Raw genomic sequence first — 20,394 nt, 5'->3', positions numbered from 1 at the left:
TACTACAATTGGGCACACAGAGCTACCATGCAACAGCTGCGGATCTAGGATTGAGATTTATGCAGGCCACTGTGCTACTAATTATATGCTTGAGTTGAATAGTAGTCACTAGGAATTGTAGATAGAGCTTGGTAACTCACGTTTTTTAGTGGCTGCAGGTTCCTGAGACTTTGGTCTAGATGAGATGAATTTAGTAGTATATGCCGATTGTTCTTGGCTGAAATCCAGGAGATAAGAGATTGAATTTAGAGACTATAGCCCCTCATAAACTAGGGGGGCTGGACTAATCCCATTGGTTGCTAAGCCAGTAGGTCCTGTATTCAGGGAACTCTGGGTACATCACATGACAGTATCACATGATCCAGGAAGGTCCTATACATTTGTACAACCTTTATACATACTGAACAATATGTACAATGCACTTAAAATGAATTTATATGAGGCAGGAACTGATGAGTAAGGGGTAAAGTCCTGCAGGCGAGCCCTATGAAATGCAGGGACTTCTCCGGAGGGGACTTAAAGCAGGAACAGGACAAGGTCCTGTACCGGGACACCACACATTAATTGAATGAAAATATACAGAAGAAAAATTGATGTCTATATGTATGCACGCATACTCGTAAAGAATATATTAAAAATCAAACAAAAGGTGTCATGGCCCATATACAAAATATTGATAACAAAAGTATTACAGATCTGAGTATCACAATTGATAATAACGGTCACAAAGATGGCAGCACTATTTGTACACAAAATTAAATTGTTAAAAATCATTGACTGAGTATACCTCAATATATAAATAAATAGATAAATAAATAAATCGATAATAATAGCAATAGTTAGAAAAGACATGTGCTGAATGCATGGGGACAGCCGTTACAGATTGCTAGAAATTGCATTCAATCATTTCATTTAGCCCACCGGGGGATAATGTACAGAGGGTGTGAATCCAAAATTTCTCACTTTTTCTTAATGTAACAAACTTCCAATTTACAGCTTTAGCAATCTGCTTGATAGGAATGGCTCGGATGAGATTGAAATCACCATCATGGCATTCAAACATATGGCGTGAAACCATGCGCTGTATTACTACAATATTTATTCATCCTTTCTCTGAAACAACGTATGGTTCTCTCCACGTATTGTAGGTTACAAGGACATTGTGAGAGGTATATGGGAACCAAAATTAAGTGTTGATTTGATCTGGAACGTTTCACCAGTAACCGTAGAGGAGAATGATTTGCATTTAGGTATCATGTGCAAGCAGCATTTGCAGCGTGGGAGTCCACAGCGGAAACATCCAGTTATATTTAAAAAGTTAGTGGGATTAGGCTTCTGCGGTTTAGATTTTAGTTTACTCGGAGCTACCAAATTGCGACTCCTGTGAAATTAGGAGGTAGAATTTTACCCAGGTATGGATCTTTTAACAGAATAGACCGATGTTTGGTCAGAATTCTCCTAATGTCTTTATTTTCTCTACTGAATGTTGTAATGAAATTGGTTGAACGCTCTATAGTGGATTCTGAAGGGTGAGTTTTTGGGAGAAGGCACTCATCTTGTGTGAGAGAAATGGCCTTGTTGTAGGAGGAATGTAGCAGAGACCGGGGGAGCCGTTGACTTTAAAACAGGCTTTGAGTATATTACTTTGAGAGATGAAATCCCCCTTTCTAGTGCAATTCCTCCTGATCCTCTTAAAGTGGTTATCCAGGAAAAAACTTTTTTTTTTATATATATCAACTGGCTCCAGAAAGTTAAACAGATTTGTAAATCACTTCTATTAACAAACATTAATCCTTTCAGTACTTATGAGCTTCTGAAGTTAAGGTTGTTCTTTTCTGTCTAAGTGCTCTCTGATGACACGCGTCTCGGGAACAGCCCAGTTTAGAAGAGGTTTGCTATGGGAATTTGCTTCTAAACTGGGCGGTTCCCGAGACACGTGTCATCAGAGAGCACTTAGACAGAAAAGAACAACTCAACTTCAGCAGCTCATAAGTAACTTCAGAAGCTCATAAGTACTGAAAGGATTAAGATTTTTTAATAGAAGTAATTTACAAATCTGTATAACTTTCTGGAGCCAGTTGATATATAAAAAAAGTTTTTTCCTGGATAACCCCTTTAAATTGTCCACATGGTACATTACAAAGCCATTTTTTAAATGACCGCTGTCAAAGCTCAAATAGCTATTGCTATCAACCGGTTTGAAGAATGTTTTCGTATGGAGCAAATGATTATCATGTGACACAACTATCATGTCACACAAAAAATGCTCTGCCTTTTGCACTTTTTTTTTTTTTAGTATTTTGTCAATTAATATATTGCTTCATGTCACACGTCTTCATGTGTATTTATAAGCCTACATTTTATTTCTACTTTTGTTTTTTTATACTACATATCGCGGTGACTTCTGTTGTGTTTGTACCTGGCTCCTCCCATCTTAATTTGTCCACCTGTTTGTACCTGTATAAATACCTGCATGTTCAGATACTCTGGCATACTGATCTGAATAAGGGGGTGGCTCCCCCGAAACGCGTAATCTCGGTTTGTTATTTAAATTTCAATAAACCCTCCAGTGATCTAACATCCTGCTTTTCTGGTCTGGGTTTACTTAATCTACTTCACTTGGATACAGCAGCGCCTCTCCACGGTCATTTTTCCAGTATTTGCACAGATCTGGAGAATAGGACAAAAAATTGTGATACACTGAAAGTTTCTAACTGTGCAGAGAAATACTTGCTTAGTTGCTCATAGCAACCAATCAGCTTGCTTCTTTCATTTTTGCTATGGGCAACTTGGCAAGTTGTCCTCTGCACAGTTCCAGAAGGTTAAAGGGGTACTACAGTGGGAAAAAAAATAATAATAAAAATTATATATATATATATATATATATATATATATATATTACTTCTATAAAAAAATCTTAATCCTTCCAGTACTTATCAGTTGCTGTATGCTCCAGAGGAAGTGGAGTTCTTTGTTGTTGTTCTTTTCTGTCCACAGGGCTCTCTGTTGACACCTCTGTCCGTATCAGGAACTTTCCAAAGCAGGTGAGGTTTGCTATGGGGATTTGCTTCTACTCTGAACAGTTCCTGACACGGACAGAGGTTTCAGCAGAGAGCACTGTGGTCAGATTGAACAGAACAACTCTACTTTCTCTGAAACATGCAGCAGCATTGCCAATCATCAGGCATGGAGCGAAGCAGTAGAGAGATCGCAGATCGGGAATAAGATGTCTAGGGGCTGAGTACCCCTTTAACCCCTTAAGGACAAAGCCCATTTGGGCATTAAGGACGCAGACAATTTTATTTTTACGTTTTCCTTTTTTCCTCCTCGCCTTCAAAATATCATAACTCTTTTATAATTTCATCCACAGACTAGTATGAGGGCTTGTTTTTTTGCGTGACCAGTTGTCCGTTGTAATGCCATCACTCACTTTACCATAAAATGTATGACGCAACCAAAAAAATACTATATGTGTGAGGAAATTAAAAAGAAAACTGCAATTTTGCTAATTTTTGAAGATTTAGTTTTTACGCCGTACAATTTACGGTAAAAATGACGTGTTCTTTATTCCTTGGGTCAATACGATTAAAATTATACCCATGAAAATATACTTTTCTATTACTGTTGCGCTTAAAAAAAATCGCAAACTGTTTAACCAAATTAGTAAGTTTAAAATCCCCCTATTTTCAAGACCTATAACTTTTTCATTTTTCCGTATAAGCGGCGGTATGAGGGCTAATTTTTTGCGCCATGATCTGTACTTTTTATTGATACCATATTTGCTTATACACAACTTTTAATCCTTTTTTGATTCATTTTTTTTGGAATAAAATGTTATAAAAAAAAAAGCAGCTATTTTGGACTTTTTTCTTTTTTTTACATTCACGCCGTTCACCGTACGGTATCATTAACATTTTATTTTAATACTTACATTTACGCACGCAGTGATACCAAATATGTATATAAAATATTATTTTTTACACTTTTTGGGGGTGAAATAGAGAAAATGGGACAATTTACGTTTTTATTGAGGGAGGGGTTTTTCACATTTTTTTACTTTTATTTTTTACTTTTTTTTATTTTTATTTTTACACTTTTTATGTCCCCATTGGGGATTATTTATAGCAATCATTCGATTGCTAATACTGTTCAGTGCTATGTATAGGACATAGCACTGATCAGCATTATCGGTCATCTTCTGCTCTGGTCTGCTCGATCGCAGACCAGAGCAGAAGACCCCGGGAGACGGCCGGAGCCAGGTGAGGGGACCTCCGGCCGCCATGCTGGATGATCGGATTGCCACGGCAGCGCTGCGGGCGATTCGATCATCCATTCAAAGTACAGCGATGCTGCAGATGCCGTGATCTGTATTGATCACGGCATCTGAGGGGTTAATGGCGGACATCCGCACGACCTGCCGTGCATGTCGTGAGCATCGCTCTGATGCTCGCGGTTATGCATAGGACTTAAATGTATGTTATGTCCTTTGTCGTTAAGGGGTTAAGGCCTCATTCACATCACGATTTGTGCTTCTGAGGAATGGATACACTGGAAAACTGTCAAAATGACATGCTGATGTATTCGTAGTTTGGCATGCACGGGCTCCATTCATTTAAATGATGTGAAAGTAGTCAGCTAGTGACTAAGTTTGGGTAATTTCCCAAACATATGCAGGTTTTAAATCCAACTAGGAAACGTGGCTTGCAGTAATTTTCAGTGTGAGACAAAACTGATTAATTAATGGGGCCTTGGCCTGTCTGATCACAGATACACTGGCATGTAATTTTGACAGTTTCTCAACATGTTCGTGCCTCAGAGGCACACATCATGGTGTGTAAACCTGGTCTAAAAAAGCCCCTTAAGTACTCTTGGGCTTTAAGAAATAGGATTTTTTTGTTCTGGTGAAACCAAGATTTAACTTTTTGGTGTCAAATTTAAGTGTCATGTCTGAGGGAAACTAGACATTGTTCATCCCCTGCCCAAACCATCTCTACAGTGAAGCATAATGGTGGCAGCATCATGCTGGGGGGTGATTTTCAGTGGCTGGGACAGGGACAATGATCAAGGTTGAGGGAAATCTAAATCAAGCAAAGCACAGAGTTATTCCTGAGGAAAACCTGATCCAAACTGAGCCAAAGGTTTAGCGTCCAATAAGATAATGATCCAAAGCATACAACTAAGACAACACAGGAGTGGACACTGGAGGGTCGGTTCACATGTTCTTATTTTTGCTACAGATTTGCTGCTCATTGACTTCAAAATCTGCAGAAAAAATAAGGATGTGTGAAATGACCCTTAGGGTGTTTTCATACACAGGATCTGCTGCATATTTGATTCAGCAAATTTCAAGTTGTGTTCAATAATTTAGTTTACGCAAGCAAAGTACCTAGAGTTGCCTGATCTTCCTGTGGCTTGTGGGAGGGGGCGTAGTCAGATCGGCACATTCATCTGGAGATGCAGAGCTTGTGGAGAAAGGTGAGACTGAGCTATGATGAAAAATTTGTGGTTGAAGGACCTGTAATGTGGGTAAAGCAGGCAAAAATTATGTTTTTGGCCTTGAGCTTAAACAAAAAATTGGGGTGAAAATAGAACGAGCATGGCTCATGAGAGGGATGCAGCTTGTAGGAAAGGTGTAGCTTGCAAGCTGGACCGACAAAGCCACCAGGAGATGCAGATCAGAGATCATGGAGTAAGCTACTGGAAGTCCCACAGACTTGCATGGAACTTTAGACAAAAATCCCCACCCTTGCAGAAGTGGGTGAATTAGGGTTAATTTAACTAATGGGCAGCAAAATCCACTGCAGCAAACCTGCAGCATAATACGCACAATTTCAGTTTAATTTATTCTGGTCTTTGGATCCTAAATTGCAGACTTAAACAACAAAGACACTCAAGTAATTGTATCTAAAGAAGAGAACATTGTGGTTATTAAAGAATTATGGCACGGATCCCTAGATACTATAACAATGTTGCACTCTTTCTTGTGGACAATAATTAAAGGGGTACTCCGGTGAAAAACAATTTTTTTAACCCCTTCCCGACCAATGACATACAGGTACGTCATGAACATTTTTGCCGCTACTCGCGGCACCCCGCAGCGCCCGGTAAGATGGTGGTTATCACTGATAGCCAGCCATCTTACCATGCGACCACGGGGGGTTTCATCCCCCCCCCCCCCCCCCCCCCAGCGATCGCTGCTATCAGCTAGTCAAATCTGACTAGCTGATAGCAGCGTTTCGCTATGAGAATACTTAGCAGCGCGGTGTGTGAGTCCGGATCATGGGGATCGGGACACACCGCTCTGCTAAGTGTCCCTTACCCATCCCCCGGCGTCACTTACCCGGCCATGCGGTGTCCCGAGCGGTCCTGGCGCGAGCGTCGTCCTCCAGGTGGTCCCGGCGGTGGTGCGTCCCTGCGGTGAGTTTCCGGCAGCAGGGCGGCATCTTTATTGGCAGCAGTGAGATCGCCGTAAAGCGATCTCACTGCTGCCTCTGGGAGTTTCAAAACTGCAACTCCAAGCATGCCCAGACAGCCTTTGGCTTTCTGTGCATGCTGGGAGTTGAAGTTTTGCAACATCTGGAGGTCCACAGTTTGGAGACCACTGTATAATGGTCTCCAATCTGTGCTCTTCCAGATGTTGCTAAACTACAAATCTCAGCATGCTCAGTCTGTACAGGCATGCTGGGAGTTGTAGTTCTGTAACATCTGGAAGAGCACAGATTGGAGACTATTATACAGTGGTCTCCAAACTGTGGACCTCCAGATGTTGCAAAACTACAACTCCCAGCATACCAGACTGCCCAAGCATGCTGGAAGTTGTAGTTCGGCAACATCAGATCCTTCAGATATTGCCGAACTACAACTTCCAGCATGCTTGGGCAGTCTGGGCATGCTGGGAGTTGTAGTTTTGCAACAACTGGAGGCACACTAGTTGGGAAACATTGTCCGTTTCCTACCTCAGTGCCTCCAGCTGTTGCAATTGTTGCAAAACTATAACTCCCAGCATGCACTGACAGACCATGCATGCTGGGAGTTGTAGTTTTGCAACAGCTGGAGGCACACTGGTTTGGAAACACTAAGTTTGGTTGCAAAACACTTGAAAGTTTATTACTTAACTTAGTGTTTCCAAACCAGTATGCCTCCAGCTGTTGCAAAACTACAACTCCCAGCATGCACGGACAGCCAAAGGGCATGCTCGGAGTTTGCAACAGCTGGATGTTTGCCCCCTCCCCCCAATGTGAATGTACAGGGTACACTCACATGGGCGGAGGTTTACAATGAGTGCTGCAAGTTTGAGATGGCGCAAATTTTGCGCTGCAGCTCAAACTCCCAGCGGCAAACTTGCTGTGAACCTCTGCCCATGTGATTGTACCCTAAAAACACTACACTACACTTACACTAACCTAAAATAAAAAGTAAAAAACACTACATATACATATACCCCTACACAGCCCCCCTCCCGAAAAAAGATGAAAAATGTCTGGTACGCTACTCTTTCCAAAACAGAGCCTCCAGCTGTTGCAAAACAACAACTCCCAGTATTGCCGGACAGCAATTGACTGTCCAGGCATGCTGGGAGTTTTGCAACAGCTGGAGGCACCCTGTTTGGGAATCATTGGCATAGAATACCCCTATGCAAATCCCTAATTTAGGTCACAAATGCGCATGGCGCTCTCTCACTTTGGAGCCCTGTCGTATTTCAGGGCAACAGTTTTGGGTCACATATGGGGTATCTCCGTACTCGGGAGAAATTGCCTTACAAATTTTGGGGGGCTTTTTCTTCTTTAACCCCTTATGAAAAGGTGAAGTTGAGGTCTACACCAGCATCTTAGTGTATAAAAATTAAATTTTTTACACTGACATGCTGGTGTTGTCCTATACTTTTCATTTTCACAAGAGGTAAAAGGGAAAAAAGACCCTCAAAATTTGTAATGCAATTTCTCCCGACTACGGAGATACCCCATATGTGGGCGCAAAGTGCTCTGGGGGCGCACAACAAAGCTCAGAAGGGAGAGTGCACCATGTACATTTGAGGTGATTTGCACAGGGGTGGCTGATTGTTACAGCGGTTCTGACATAAACGCAAAACAATAAATATCCATATGTGACTCCATTTTGGAAACTACACCCCTCATGGAATTTAATAAGGGGTGCAGTGAGCATTTACACCCCACTGGTGTATGATAGATTTTTGGAACAGTGGTCTGTGAAAATGAAAAATAAAATTTTTCATTTGCACAGTCCACTGTTTCAAATATCTGTCAAACGCCAGTGGGGTGTAAATGCTCACTGCACCCCTTATTAAATTCCATGAGGGGTGTAGCTTCCAAAATGGGGTCACATGTGGGGGGGTCCACTATTCTTGCACCATAGGGGCTTCCCAAATGTGACATGCCCCCCAAAAACCTTTTCAGAAAAACTCACTCTCCAAAATCCCATTGTCGCTCCTTCCCTTCTGAGCCCTCTACTGCGCCCGCCGAACACTTGACATACACATATGAGGTATTTCCTTACTCGAGAGAAATTGGGTTACAAATTTTAGATTTCTCTCCTTTTACCCCTTGTAAAAATTCAAAAATTGGGTCTACAAGAACATGCGAGTGTAAAAAATGAAGATTTAGAATTTTCTCCTTCACTTTGCTGCTATTCCTGTGAAACACCTAAAGGGTTAAAACACTTACTGAGTGTCATTTTGAATACTTTGGGGGGCTGCAGTTTTTATAATGGGGTAATTTATAATGTATTTCTAACATAAAGACCCTTAAAATCCACTTCCAACCTGAACTGGTCCCTGAAAAAGTACAATTTTGAAAATCTTGTGAAAAATTGGAAAATTGCTGCGGAACTTTGAAGCCCTCTGGTGTCTTCCAAAAGTAAAAACATGTCAACTTTATGATGCAAACATAAAGTAGACATGTTGTATATGTGAATCAATATGTAATTTATTTGGAATATCCATTTTCCTTACAAGCAGAGACTTTCAAAGTTAGAAAAATGCAAAATTTTCATGAAATTTTTAGATTTTTTACCAAGAAAGGATGCAAATATCAGTGAAATTTTACCAATAACATAAAGTAGAATATGTCACGAAAAAACATTCTCGGAATCCGAATGATAAGTTAAAGCATCCCAGAGTTATTAATGTTTAAAATAACAGTGGTCAGATTCAAAAAATGCCCAGGTCCTGAAGGTGAAAATGGCCTGGGTCATGAAGGGGTTAAATCAACTGGTGCCTGTCACATCTGGGAAGGGAAGAGTGAAGCCTTAAACTCAATAGCTCCCGCTTGCCCTGCCTACTTACTTACCTGCCCTAAGTGATGGGTCCACAACCTTGGTGACAGTCCCTTCCTGAATAAGTGCAGGGATTTAAACATCAACAAAATAAACTATAATACAGTCGGAGGTCGGGACACTCTATGGAAACACACACATTAACAGAAATAATTACTAAACATACATACAAAATAAGCCACAGTCCACACACCGAGTCAGTACCAAAATATAACAGAAATGCCAAGTCGCAGAAACAGGATAGGAGTCAGAGAGCAAAGTCAATAGGTCATATATGCCAGAAATACAAGATACAGTTCAAACACTAGCTAGGAGTATGAGCTCTTTATCAGCTGCTGTATGCTCCACAGGAAGTTCTTTTCTTTTTAAATGTATTTTCTGTCTGACCACAGTGCTCTCTGCTGACACCTGTCTGTCTGTCTCAGGAACTGTCAAGAGCAGGAGCAAATCCCCATAGCAAACCTACCCTGCTCTTGACAGTTCCTGAGACAGACAGAGGTGTCAGCAGAGAGCACTGTGGTCAGACAGAAAATACATTTAAAAAGAAAAGAACTTCCTGTGGAGCACACAGCAGCTGATAAGTACTGGAAGGATTAAGATGTTTTAACAGAAGTAATTTACAAATCTGTTTAATTTTCTGACTCCAGTTGATTGATTAAAAAAAAAAAACGTTTTCCTGTGGAGTACTCCTTTAAGTACACTAAGCTAAGCAAAAACTATTCGGTGAAGAATTAGGACAGGGGGGCACAATCACCAGATCCCCAGATTGTGGAAAATGGAAAGAAACTATTTACAAAAGGAGTGGCACCACTGAGAATAGCTGCTTGAGTTGCTGACTACAACAAAAAGAGGAGTCTCTGATGCTATTTATATTAATAAAACGGACATGTAAATTATTTTATGTTAAAGTTTTATGCTTCTAGGCAGTCTGGGAAACAATGTAAAATAATAAATTCCACCAAACAACCCATTTAAGGAATCATGCTGTTTTAAAAACACACACATTGGGGGAGATTTATCATTGTTTTTTTTTTTTACTGTAATTTGGCACAACATTTTTGTGCAGTTCATTTTGTGCACAAATATTGCGCAAATGTAAAATAGATTACTTCGGCAGAAGTGAAGGTGAGATGCAGTGCTTCAATCTTGACTATGCAGTGGACAAGATTTATTAACTGCAACCTTTTTTTAAAAAGGTGTAAAAATAATAGGCAAAAAAACAAACAAATAAATTCCTACCACTTCTGCCTTACCTCAGAAAAGTGACATTTTGATAAATTTTGTGCACTCAAGCCAAAAAGACAGGAAAAAGGCTGTGAAGTGGCTGCACACGGACACCTATTGATAAATATCCCCCATTAAATATAATTATTAGTCTACACTATAATATGGCAGTACAGACTAAATCTGGGTGATACATAACTAGAAATATGTGGTGCTGTCATCAACAGTATATGGCATCATCATTGTCGTACAAATGCTGGGCTAGCTGGCATCCCAATTAATCTTCAGGTGGGAATTTGTGCATTTTGGTGATCCTGGCTCTGCTGACAATGACAGGGTTAATTGGTTAACTTCCTCCATATGTCCATGCGTAGACTGCCAGAAACATAAGCCACAACAATGTTACCCTGAGACACTGTTTCCAAAGAATAAGAGGTTACAGAGCCCAGATAAAAAGCTGTTTTCACTAATAACAAATCTTCATCACACTGAAATTTTCTTGATATCATAAATCGCCCATTACGAGCAGAACATATGGATGGATCTAGTCCTGTATGTGGCTGAGGATCAGAGACCCCAATACATCAATAGTTTGTTATTTAGAGGGTGGGAATGTGTAGCCTACCCTTCCCTGTCTCCCTACACATTGGGTAAGGTTTACATTTTAGGTCACTTTCACATAGCAGCATTTCAGTCAGTATTTAGCATTAATAGTTGTAAGTCAAAGAAAGCCAATGGTTGGTCCAGAAAGCAAATCTTTCTGTTTCGCTAGGTTCATACTGTGTTTTCATTTGCTGCCACAAGCATCCACTGACATCCCGCTGAGAACTGGATGCAGACGTATACTGTGGCACAGAGCCAGGGCCGCCATAAGGGGGGTACAACCAGTAATCCAGTAAGCGGCCTGAGCTCCCAGGAGGCCCAGGCCCCAGCTGCACCCCCCTGCAGCCCCACCACAGAAGCAGGAGACCGCTGTTTAAAGCGGTGTCTTGCTCCCAGGGGTGGACAGAGGGGGCCCGCCGCTGCCAGAGAAATATTTTTTTTAAATCTGCGGCATGCAGGCCCAGTAATATCAGCGCAGGGGCCGCTGCTGCACTGACTGACTGGTAGGAGGACAGGAGAGGAGAGCAGAGAGCGGCCCCTCCCCTCACACTACTGGTGGAGCAGGCACATGCTTTGTGCTTCCTGTTCTCCACCAACGATCCTGAGACCAAGTGGCTACTGAGATGAGAAAGACCTCCCATGCTCCCAGCTGGGTCCTGCCCATCAAAGCAAGTAACTTTCTGGGGAGAGGGGTTGCAATTTGGGGATTAGTGGAAGGTGAATAGGCACTATCTTATGCAACAGCTGAAAGCACCCTGGCTGAGAAACAATAATAAAGTGCCTATTTACCCCAATCTCATTGTTTCTCAACCAGGGTGCCTTAAGCTGTTGCAAAACTACAACTCCCAGCATACCTTTGGCTGTGTGGGCATGCTGGGAGTTGTAGTTTTGCAATAACTGGAGGCAACCTGGTTGAGAAACAATGAGATGGTGCCTCTACTTACCTCCATTTCTTTGTTCCTCAACCAGGCTGCCTCCAGCTATTGCAAAACTACAACTCCCAGCATGCATTTGGCTGTGTGAGCATGCTGGGAGTTGTTGTTTTGCAACAGCTGGAGGCAACCTATTTGTAAAACAATTTTCTATCTATATCTAATCATCTGTCTTTCTCATATCTATTTATCTATCTCTCTCACTCCCAAAGGGCCCCTACTCACTAGACGCCAGGACTGGCTATAGGCCTTATCTATCTATCTATCTATCTATCTATCTATCTCATATCTTTCTATCTATCTCATATTTATCTATCTATCTCATAGCTATCTATCTAATATAAATCTCATTATCTATCTACGAATTTCATATCTATCTTATATCTATCTACCTCATATCTATCTATCTATCTCATATCTATCTATCTATCTATCTCATATCTATCTACATATCTCATATCTAAACAACAATTATTTACCCCGGAATGGGTTAGGGTCAATTAAACATAACACCATTGACCCAGGGACAAGACCCTGGGTCACTAATACCCTTCTTAATCCCACCCCCCTAAAACTTAACTTTTATTTAAGTCACAATAATAATAATAATGATATGGTGATCAACTAAATTAAAATAAACCTCCTTGTGTGTATATAACTATATAATTGGTGAACTATGAGCTGGTTGCTTCCTAGTAGTTAGTCATAGCCAGTGATCTGCAGTCTCACTGGTTAATAAGACACAAGGGAGGTTTTGATAAAAACTGAATATGCCCCCTCTACATGTTTCGTTGCAGCAGCAACGTCTTCAGGAGGGAAATGGGCATCAACCTGTGTTGTCAACTCCCCAGCTATTTATGGACCAGACCCTCATGCTGACACCGCCCGAGACATCATTCTGACCAATCAGTATTCGCTAATCCTGTCAAGTTGTCATACACACCTGCCGTTGATGACACCTCTACAGTACCACCAATCAGATCAGGGCTTACCTCGTACCTCATCCGTGCACGCCTCCTGGCGCTTTCACCTACGTTCATCAGCGTGTCTTTGTTTACTTTCGTTTTCGAGTCGGCGCATGCGCATTACCGCTCGGCTCGTTCCTATCTTAGCGCAGGCGCACAGGATATCGGACGGCACTTAGGATTATTCTGTTAGTATTCTAAATAGCGCATGCTACTAATGATGATGTCTGGGGCGGTGTCAGCATGAGGGTCTGGTCCATAAATAGCTGGGGAGTTGACAACACAGGTTGATGCCCATTTCCCTCCTGAAGACGTTGCTGCTGCAACGAAACATGTAGAGGGGGCATATTCAGTTTTTATTAAAACCTCCCTTGTGTCTTATTAACCAGTGAGACTGCAGATCACTGGCTATGACTAACTACTAGGAAGCAACCAGCTCATAGTTCACCAATTATATAGTTATATACACACAAGGAGGTTTATTTTAATTTAGTTGATCACCATATCACTATTATTATTACTGTGACTTTAATAAAAGTTAAGTTTTAGGGGGGTGGGATTTAGAAGGGTATTAGTGACCCAGGGTCTTGTCCCTGGGTCAATGGTGTTATATCTCATGTCTATCTATCTATCTCATAACTATCTATCTATCTCATATCTATCTATCTACAAAAACAGAGGTGAACTGCAATACAAAAATGGGGTGAAGTCGAGTAGCTTTATTCCATTCCAAATAGCTACTTTTTAGCTGCCCATGTGGCCTTTTTCGTGCTTGAATAAGACCGCATGGGCAGCTGAAACGTTGCTATCTTGGAACGGAATAAAGCTACTTTACTTACCCCTTTAAGGACCGGGCCCATTTTGGCCTTAAGGACCAGTTTTTTCCTCCTCCCCTTCTAAAAATCATAACTCTCTTAGATTTCCATCCACAGACCCATATGAGGGCTTGTTTTTTGCGTCACCAATTGTACTTCGTAATTACATAACTTATTTTACCATAAAATGTACAGCGCAACCAAACAAATATTATTTATGAGGGAAAATTGAAAAGAAAACCGCAATTTAGCAAATTTTGGAAGGTTTTGTTTTCACGCTGTACACTTTCCGGTAAAAATGACATGTTTTCTTTATTATGTGGGTCAATTCAATTAAAATGATACCCATGTTATATGCTTTTCTATAATTGTACCGCTTAAAAAAAATCTCAAACCACTTTAACAAAATTAGTATGTTTGAAATTGCCCTATTTTGACTACCTATAACTTTCTCATTTTTCCGTACATGGGTCGATATGAGGGCTCATTTTTTGCGCCATGATCTGATTTTATCAGTATCACTGATCTGATCTGATTTTATCAGTATCACTTTTGCTTAGGCTTTACTTTTTATTGGAATAAAATGTTTTAAAAAAAAGTCCAAAATTGCAGCTTTTTTGTCAAAGTTTTTTACGTTTATGCCGTTCACCGTACGGGATGATTAACAATATATTTTAATAATTCAGACATTTACGCACGCGGCGATACCAAATATGTGTATTAATTTTTTTTAACGCTTTTTTGGAGGTAAAATGGGAAAAACAGACGTTTTACTTTGTTATTGGGGGAGGGGATTTTTCAAATTTTTTTTTTTTTTACATTTTTTTTCCTTTTTTTTACACTTTTTAATGTCCTCATAGGGGACTATTCATTGCAATCAGTTGATTGCTAATACTGTGCAGTGCTATGTATAGGACACAGCACTGCTCAGTATTATCGGTGATCTTCTGCTCTGGTCTGCCCGATCTCAGACCAGAGCAGAAGACCCCGGGAGACGGCCGGAGCCAGGTGAGGGGATCTCCGGCCGCCATGCTGGATGATTGGATCCCCGCTGCAGGCAATCCGATCATCCGTGCAAAGTACCGCACTGCTGCAGATGCCGTGATCTGTATTGATCACGGCTTCAGAGGGGTTAATGGCGGACATCGGCGCGATCGTGGATGTCCACCATTACCGGCGGGTCCCTGGCTGCTGATAGCAGCCGGGACCTGCCGGGCATGACGGCGCCTAAATGTACGTCATGGTGCGTTAAGTACCATGTCACCATGACGTACATTTACGTCCATTGTCGTTAAGGGGTTAAAGGCGTATTTCAAGAATTTATTTTATTTGACCGCTGCTGGGGCTGTAAAGTTAGTGTAGTTAATAATATAGTGTCTGTACCTGTGTGTGACGGTTTTCTCACAATTCTTCTCCAATTTGACCCAAATATTTATTGTCAACAGCATAAAAAATGACTGTTTGCTCAGATTTTTCCCAGGTTGCAAGGCCGAGACCAGACTTACTAGTCAGCTGATGTCTGCTTCAATGGTTGGAGCGATCGCTTGTTGGTAGGGATGTCTCGATACCAATACTAGTATCGGGGCCGATACTAGCCATTTCCATGGTATTGCGGACTCGTTCAATGTCCCCGATACCAAATCAGATTCCTACTGCCGCTCCGCTGCCCCGTTCTCGCATCTGCATCATGTCGTTCCATGGAGGAGCATATGACACACATCACTCCACCTCCATCACTGCGTCTAGCGTAACGCTACGGAGGAAGAAGAGTGATGTGTATGTCACAAGCTGTATGTCACATGCTCCTCCATAGAACACTATGATGAGGACAGGAGAATGGGGCAGCGGAGCGGCAGCACCCAGAGGACAGCCGCAGGTGAGCTATCTACAAGGGTGGGGGCTGCTGTCTACAGGGGGCCTGCTACTAATGCCTAAAGGGGGCCTCTGCTGTCTAAAGGGGGGGGTCTGCCGTCTACAAGGGGGGCCCTGCAGCCTGCTGTTTACAAGGGAGGGGCTGCGGTCTACAGGGGGGCTGCTACTAATGTCTACAGGGGGGGCGCTGTCTACAAGAGGGGGACGGGTTCTACAGGAAGGCTGCTACTAATGTCTACAGGGGGCTGCTGCTAATGTCTGTAAGGGGATACTGCCGCCAATGCAAATTCTTTGTTTTTCCCAATGGAGAAGAGAGAAATCTTGGCTCATACTACAGCAGCTGCCTCCATTGCATACAACAAAGAACCCACAGATCAGTTTAGCCCCAAGACAAGCGCAGATCCTTCCTAAGCATGTCCATTACTGCCTGCCAGGTACGTACTAAAATAACCTTATGGTGGATAACCCCTTTAACCCCATTTTTGTACTGCAGTTCACCTCTGTTTTTGTGGATACCTGTTGACCTGGGCTACAATACTGCTTGCACCCCACCTTCTACTCTGACTGATGTGCCGCTCACCCTGGACTGTTATTTGCCTATCTATCTATCTATCTATCTATCTATCTCATATCTATATCTAAGTCATATCTATCTATCTAGGAAAAGCTGAGAGAAACAGGGTATGTGCTCAGCAATTATTACACTTGTACATAACAAAGTAATACAACTTTAGCATGTGCAGCTATATAAAAGGTAATTTATTTTGGCTGGAGTTCTCCTGTAGCTAGGTAATAGCCACACAATTTTGCAGGTAAACTGCTGTTTAAGGGTGCTCTTATCAGAAGTGCTATCGGCTGGGGCTACAATGTGTATTCCTTAATGGCAGGCGGGACCTGGACTTGTCACTTTAAACAGTGGCAAGTGCAGCCCACAATTATAGGCGAGTAGCATGTGCTAGCCGTGGCCATTAGTGCTCCACCTGGACTTTCTACTGATTTAGGGTACATTCACACGTACATTATTCACTGCAAAAACGATACCGCATGCTGAATTCTGCAGTGGATTATGTATGTGTGAACATACCCTAAAGTAGCAAGTTCAGGTCCTGCCTGCAATTAAAGAATGCATGTGGTAGCCACAGCCAGTAGTGCTGTGTGTAAGAGCACCCTTACACCACAATTTGGCCAATAGCTATGTGATTTTGCAGAAGAAAAAGCATTTTACCTTCAAAATGATGTGCCTGTTAACAATCTAACAGCTTACATGGGCATATTTTTTGTTCTATGCTGCCAGTTACTCTGTGTGCTTTTATCCTAACAATGCTTTATAGGTAGAGTCTTGTAGCAGAAGCTGCATGCTAAACAGTTGTGGCTTTGTGTTTTCCAAACTGTAGCAAGGCCCTTTTCCATAGAGGTAAATGGCTAATTCAAAATCACACCAAGTATTTGGTATATACCTCATTAAAATAATATTCTTTATGTTTTACATCAATTGTACAGTTTTTTTTTTTTTTTTTTAATAACTGCAAGTTCAGTAGAGGTAGAGGAAATCAAAATAACTGCATTTAACAAATGTGTGGCAAAAACTATAATCACATATAGTTAAAAAAAAAAAAAAACACAGTTTTGCACTGAAACAATACTACAAATAAACACCTGCACTGTGAGACCCAATTCATATTATCATGATTTTTAAAGAAAGTCATTTTTATTTTTTATTTTTTTATTATTAAAGCAGAAAAAACATCCAACTAAATTCAAGGCCAGACAGAGAAGCTTGTGAATAGCTGCAGCCCTGGGATCCAGCTGGCCACATAGCAATGTGTCTAGAGAGGAGGTCAGAAGACTATTCCCAAACAGCTCATTAGGAAACTCAGGGATGGCCATTTCTTTCACAGCTTATCTGACATCAAATCCACACAAAAAGGGGCAAAGGGAAAGACTTTCATGCTGTAACAAAGTAAATCAAACCGGCACAAAGATCCCATATGAAATTAGAGAAGGTTGGGAGACAGACCGCCTATCGACCTTGAACATCTGACATGTTTATAGTCCGCCAAATCCAAACAAGCACAAACTGTGAATCCAGAGTAATAAATTATTTGAATGTCACCTGTATCGTTAGTCCTATAAGGATTAAGGAAACGCCCCTCCATGCATCTCTATGGGAGAGCCGGAGATACACTAGCGCTACATGTAGATAATGTGAGAGTGCATAGGCTAAGGTACAATTCAAGCTGCTTAGTTAGCTTAAGTGGTAGTTAGGTGGGTTTGTTACGGTAATGTAAGCCACGACCACAAATATATGTATATATATATACATACACACACTGCTCAAAAAAACAAAGGGAACATTTAAACAACACAATGTAACTCCAAGTCAATCACACTTCTGTGAAATCAAACTGTCCACTCAGGAAGCAACACTGATTGACAATCAATTTCACATGCTGTTGTGCAAATGGAACAGACAACAGGTGGAAATTATAGGCAATTAGCAAGACACCCCCAATAAAAGAGTGGTTCTGCAGGTAGTGACCACGGACCACTTCTCAGTTCCTATGCTTCCTGGCTGATGTTTTGAATGCTGGTGGTGCTTTCACTCTAGTGGTAGCATGAGACGGAGTCTACAACCCACACAAGTGGCTCAGGTAGTGCAGCTCATCCAGGATGGCACATCAATGCGAGCTGTGGAAAGAAGGTTTGCTGTGTCTTTCAGCATAGTGTCCAGAGCATGGAGGCGCTACTAGAAGACAGGCTAGTACATCAGGAGATGTGTAGGAGGCCGTAGGAGGGCAACAACCCAGCAGCAGGACTGCTACCTCTGCCTTTGTGCAAGGAGGAGCACGTCCAGAGCCCTGAAAATGACCTCCAGCAGGCCACAAATGTGCATGGGTCCACTCAAACGGTCAGAAACAGACTCCATGTGGGTGGTATGAGGGCCAGACATCCACAGGTGGGGTTGTGCTTACAGCCTTACACCGTGCAGGACGTTTGGCATTTACCAGAGAACACCAAGATTGGCAAATTTGCCACTGGCGCCCTGTGCTCCTCACAGATGAAAGCAGGTTCACACTGAGCTCATGTGACAGACGTCACAGAGTCTGGAGACGCCGTGGAGAATGTTCTGTTGCCTGCAACATCTTCCAGCATGACCGGTTTGGCGGTGGGTTAGTAATGGTGTGCGGTGACATTTCTTCGGGGGGCCACACAGCCCTCCATGTGCTTGCCAGAGGTAGCCTGACTGCCATTAGGTACCTAGATGAGATCTTCAGACCCCTTGTGAGACAATATGCTGGTCTGGTTGGCCATGGGTTCCTCCTAATGCAAGACAATCCTAGACCTAATGCGTCTGGAGTGTGTGTTACGTTATGCGCTCCGGCCGCACACGCTGGCCGTGAGTGCATGGTCCCATTACCTGCATGGTCTCCTGCCCCAGCCTGTGCATCTCTGCTCCGGCACTCGTGTCCCCGTCCCCTAGGGCGCACGCACGCCAGAGCTTTAAAGGGGTACTCCAGTGAAAACCTTTTTTCTTTTAAATCAACTGGTGGCAGAAAGTTAAACATATTTATAAATTACTTCTATTAAAAAATCTTAATCCTTCCTGTACTTATTAGCTGCTGAATACTACAGAGGAAATTCTTTTCTTTTTGGAATGCTCTCTGATGACATCACGAGCACAGTTCTCTCTGCTGAGGTTATTATAATAATAATAACGCTCTATTTATTGTTGTCCTTAGTGGGATTTGAACCCAAGTCCCCAGCACTGCAAGGCAGTAATGCTAACCACTAAGCCACCATGCTGCCCTTAGCATAAAACTGCTATGCATGGTTGCTAAAATGGACAGAGATGTCAGCAGAGAGCACTGTGCTCGTGATGTCATCAGTGTTCCAAAAATAAAGGAATTTCCTCTGTAGCATTCAGCAGCTAATAAGTACTGGAAGGATTAAGATTTTTTAATAGAAGTAATTTATAAATATGTTTAACTTTCTGCCACCAGTTGATTTAAAAGAAAAAAGGTTTTCACCGGAGTACCCCTTTAAGATTTAAAGGGCCAGTGCGCTCATTAGTGTAATTCACCTGTGACTCATTGATAAATTCCTCCACCCTCCTCACTTCCCTGCTGGATCTTTGTTGCCTTGTGCTTGAGAGAAAGCATTCCTGAGAGTTGCCTTACCGTGTATCTGATCCTTTGCTCTGTTACTTGGCCTTGCTCCTCTGCCACCTGCCTACTGACCTCCTGCTACGTCCTGACTATGCTACTTTGCCGCCTGCCTTGACCTTCTGCTATCCTGACTACGAGCTGCCTAATCTCTCCTGTGCCTCACATCTCCTCAGCCGCCTGTGTGGTCGAGCTGTGCCAGGGGTAGCGGCCTGGGTGCCGCCTACCGCAGCAAGTCCATCCCGCTTTGCGGCGGGCTCTGGTGAAAACCAGTGGCACCTTAGACTCTGCTACCTGGTACGGTCCGAGTCATCTGCCACACAGGTCCAGCGGATCCATATCCACCGGAGTTCCTGTCTTCTGAAACGTGAGTGTTACAGTGTGTCAGCAGTTCCTACAAGAGGAAGGCATTAATGAGGACATCCCTCAGGAGACCATCCGCCACCTCATCAGGAGCATTCCCAGGTGTTGTAGGGAGGTCAAACGGGCACGTGGAGGCTACACACACTACTGAGCCTTTTGATTTGTT

The 20,394-nt window shown here is 42.3% G+C and overlaps 1 protein-coding gene across 6 annotated transcripts in view; it reads right to left on the bottom strand.

Moving 5' to 3' along the window:
* BANP (BTG3 associated nuclear protein) overlaps nucleotides 1-20,394 on the bottom strand; it is a 710,387-nt gene that overhangs the window by 100,632 nt on the left and 589,361 nt on the right. Inside the window, exon 15 of one of the 6 annotated variants that reach the window (XR_008845087.1) lies at nucleotides 141-217. The exons of the other annotated variants lie outside the window; for them this stretch is intronic. The gene's annotated coding sequence lies outside the window, so the exon portion shown is untranslated. The remainder of the gene's footprint in view (nucleotides 1-140; nucleotides 218-20,394) is intronic. 6 annotated transcript variants of the gene reach the window in all.

The sequence above is a fragment of the Hyla sarda genome, chromosome 6 (genome assembly GCF_029499605.1).
Source record: "Hyla sarda isolate aHylSar1 chromosome 6, aHylSar1.hap1, whole genome shotgun sequence".
Classification (NCBI taxonomy): Eukaryota; Metazoa; Chordata; class Amphibia; order Anura; family Hylidae; genus Hyla; species Hyla sarda.
Note: the sequence above shows the minus strand (reverse complement) of the source record. Positions and strands in the feature narration are given on the sequence as shown.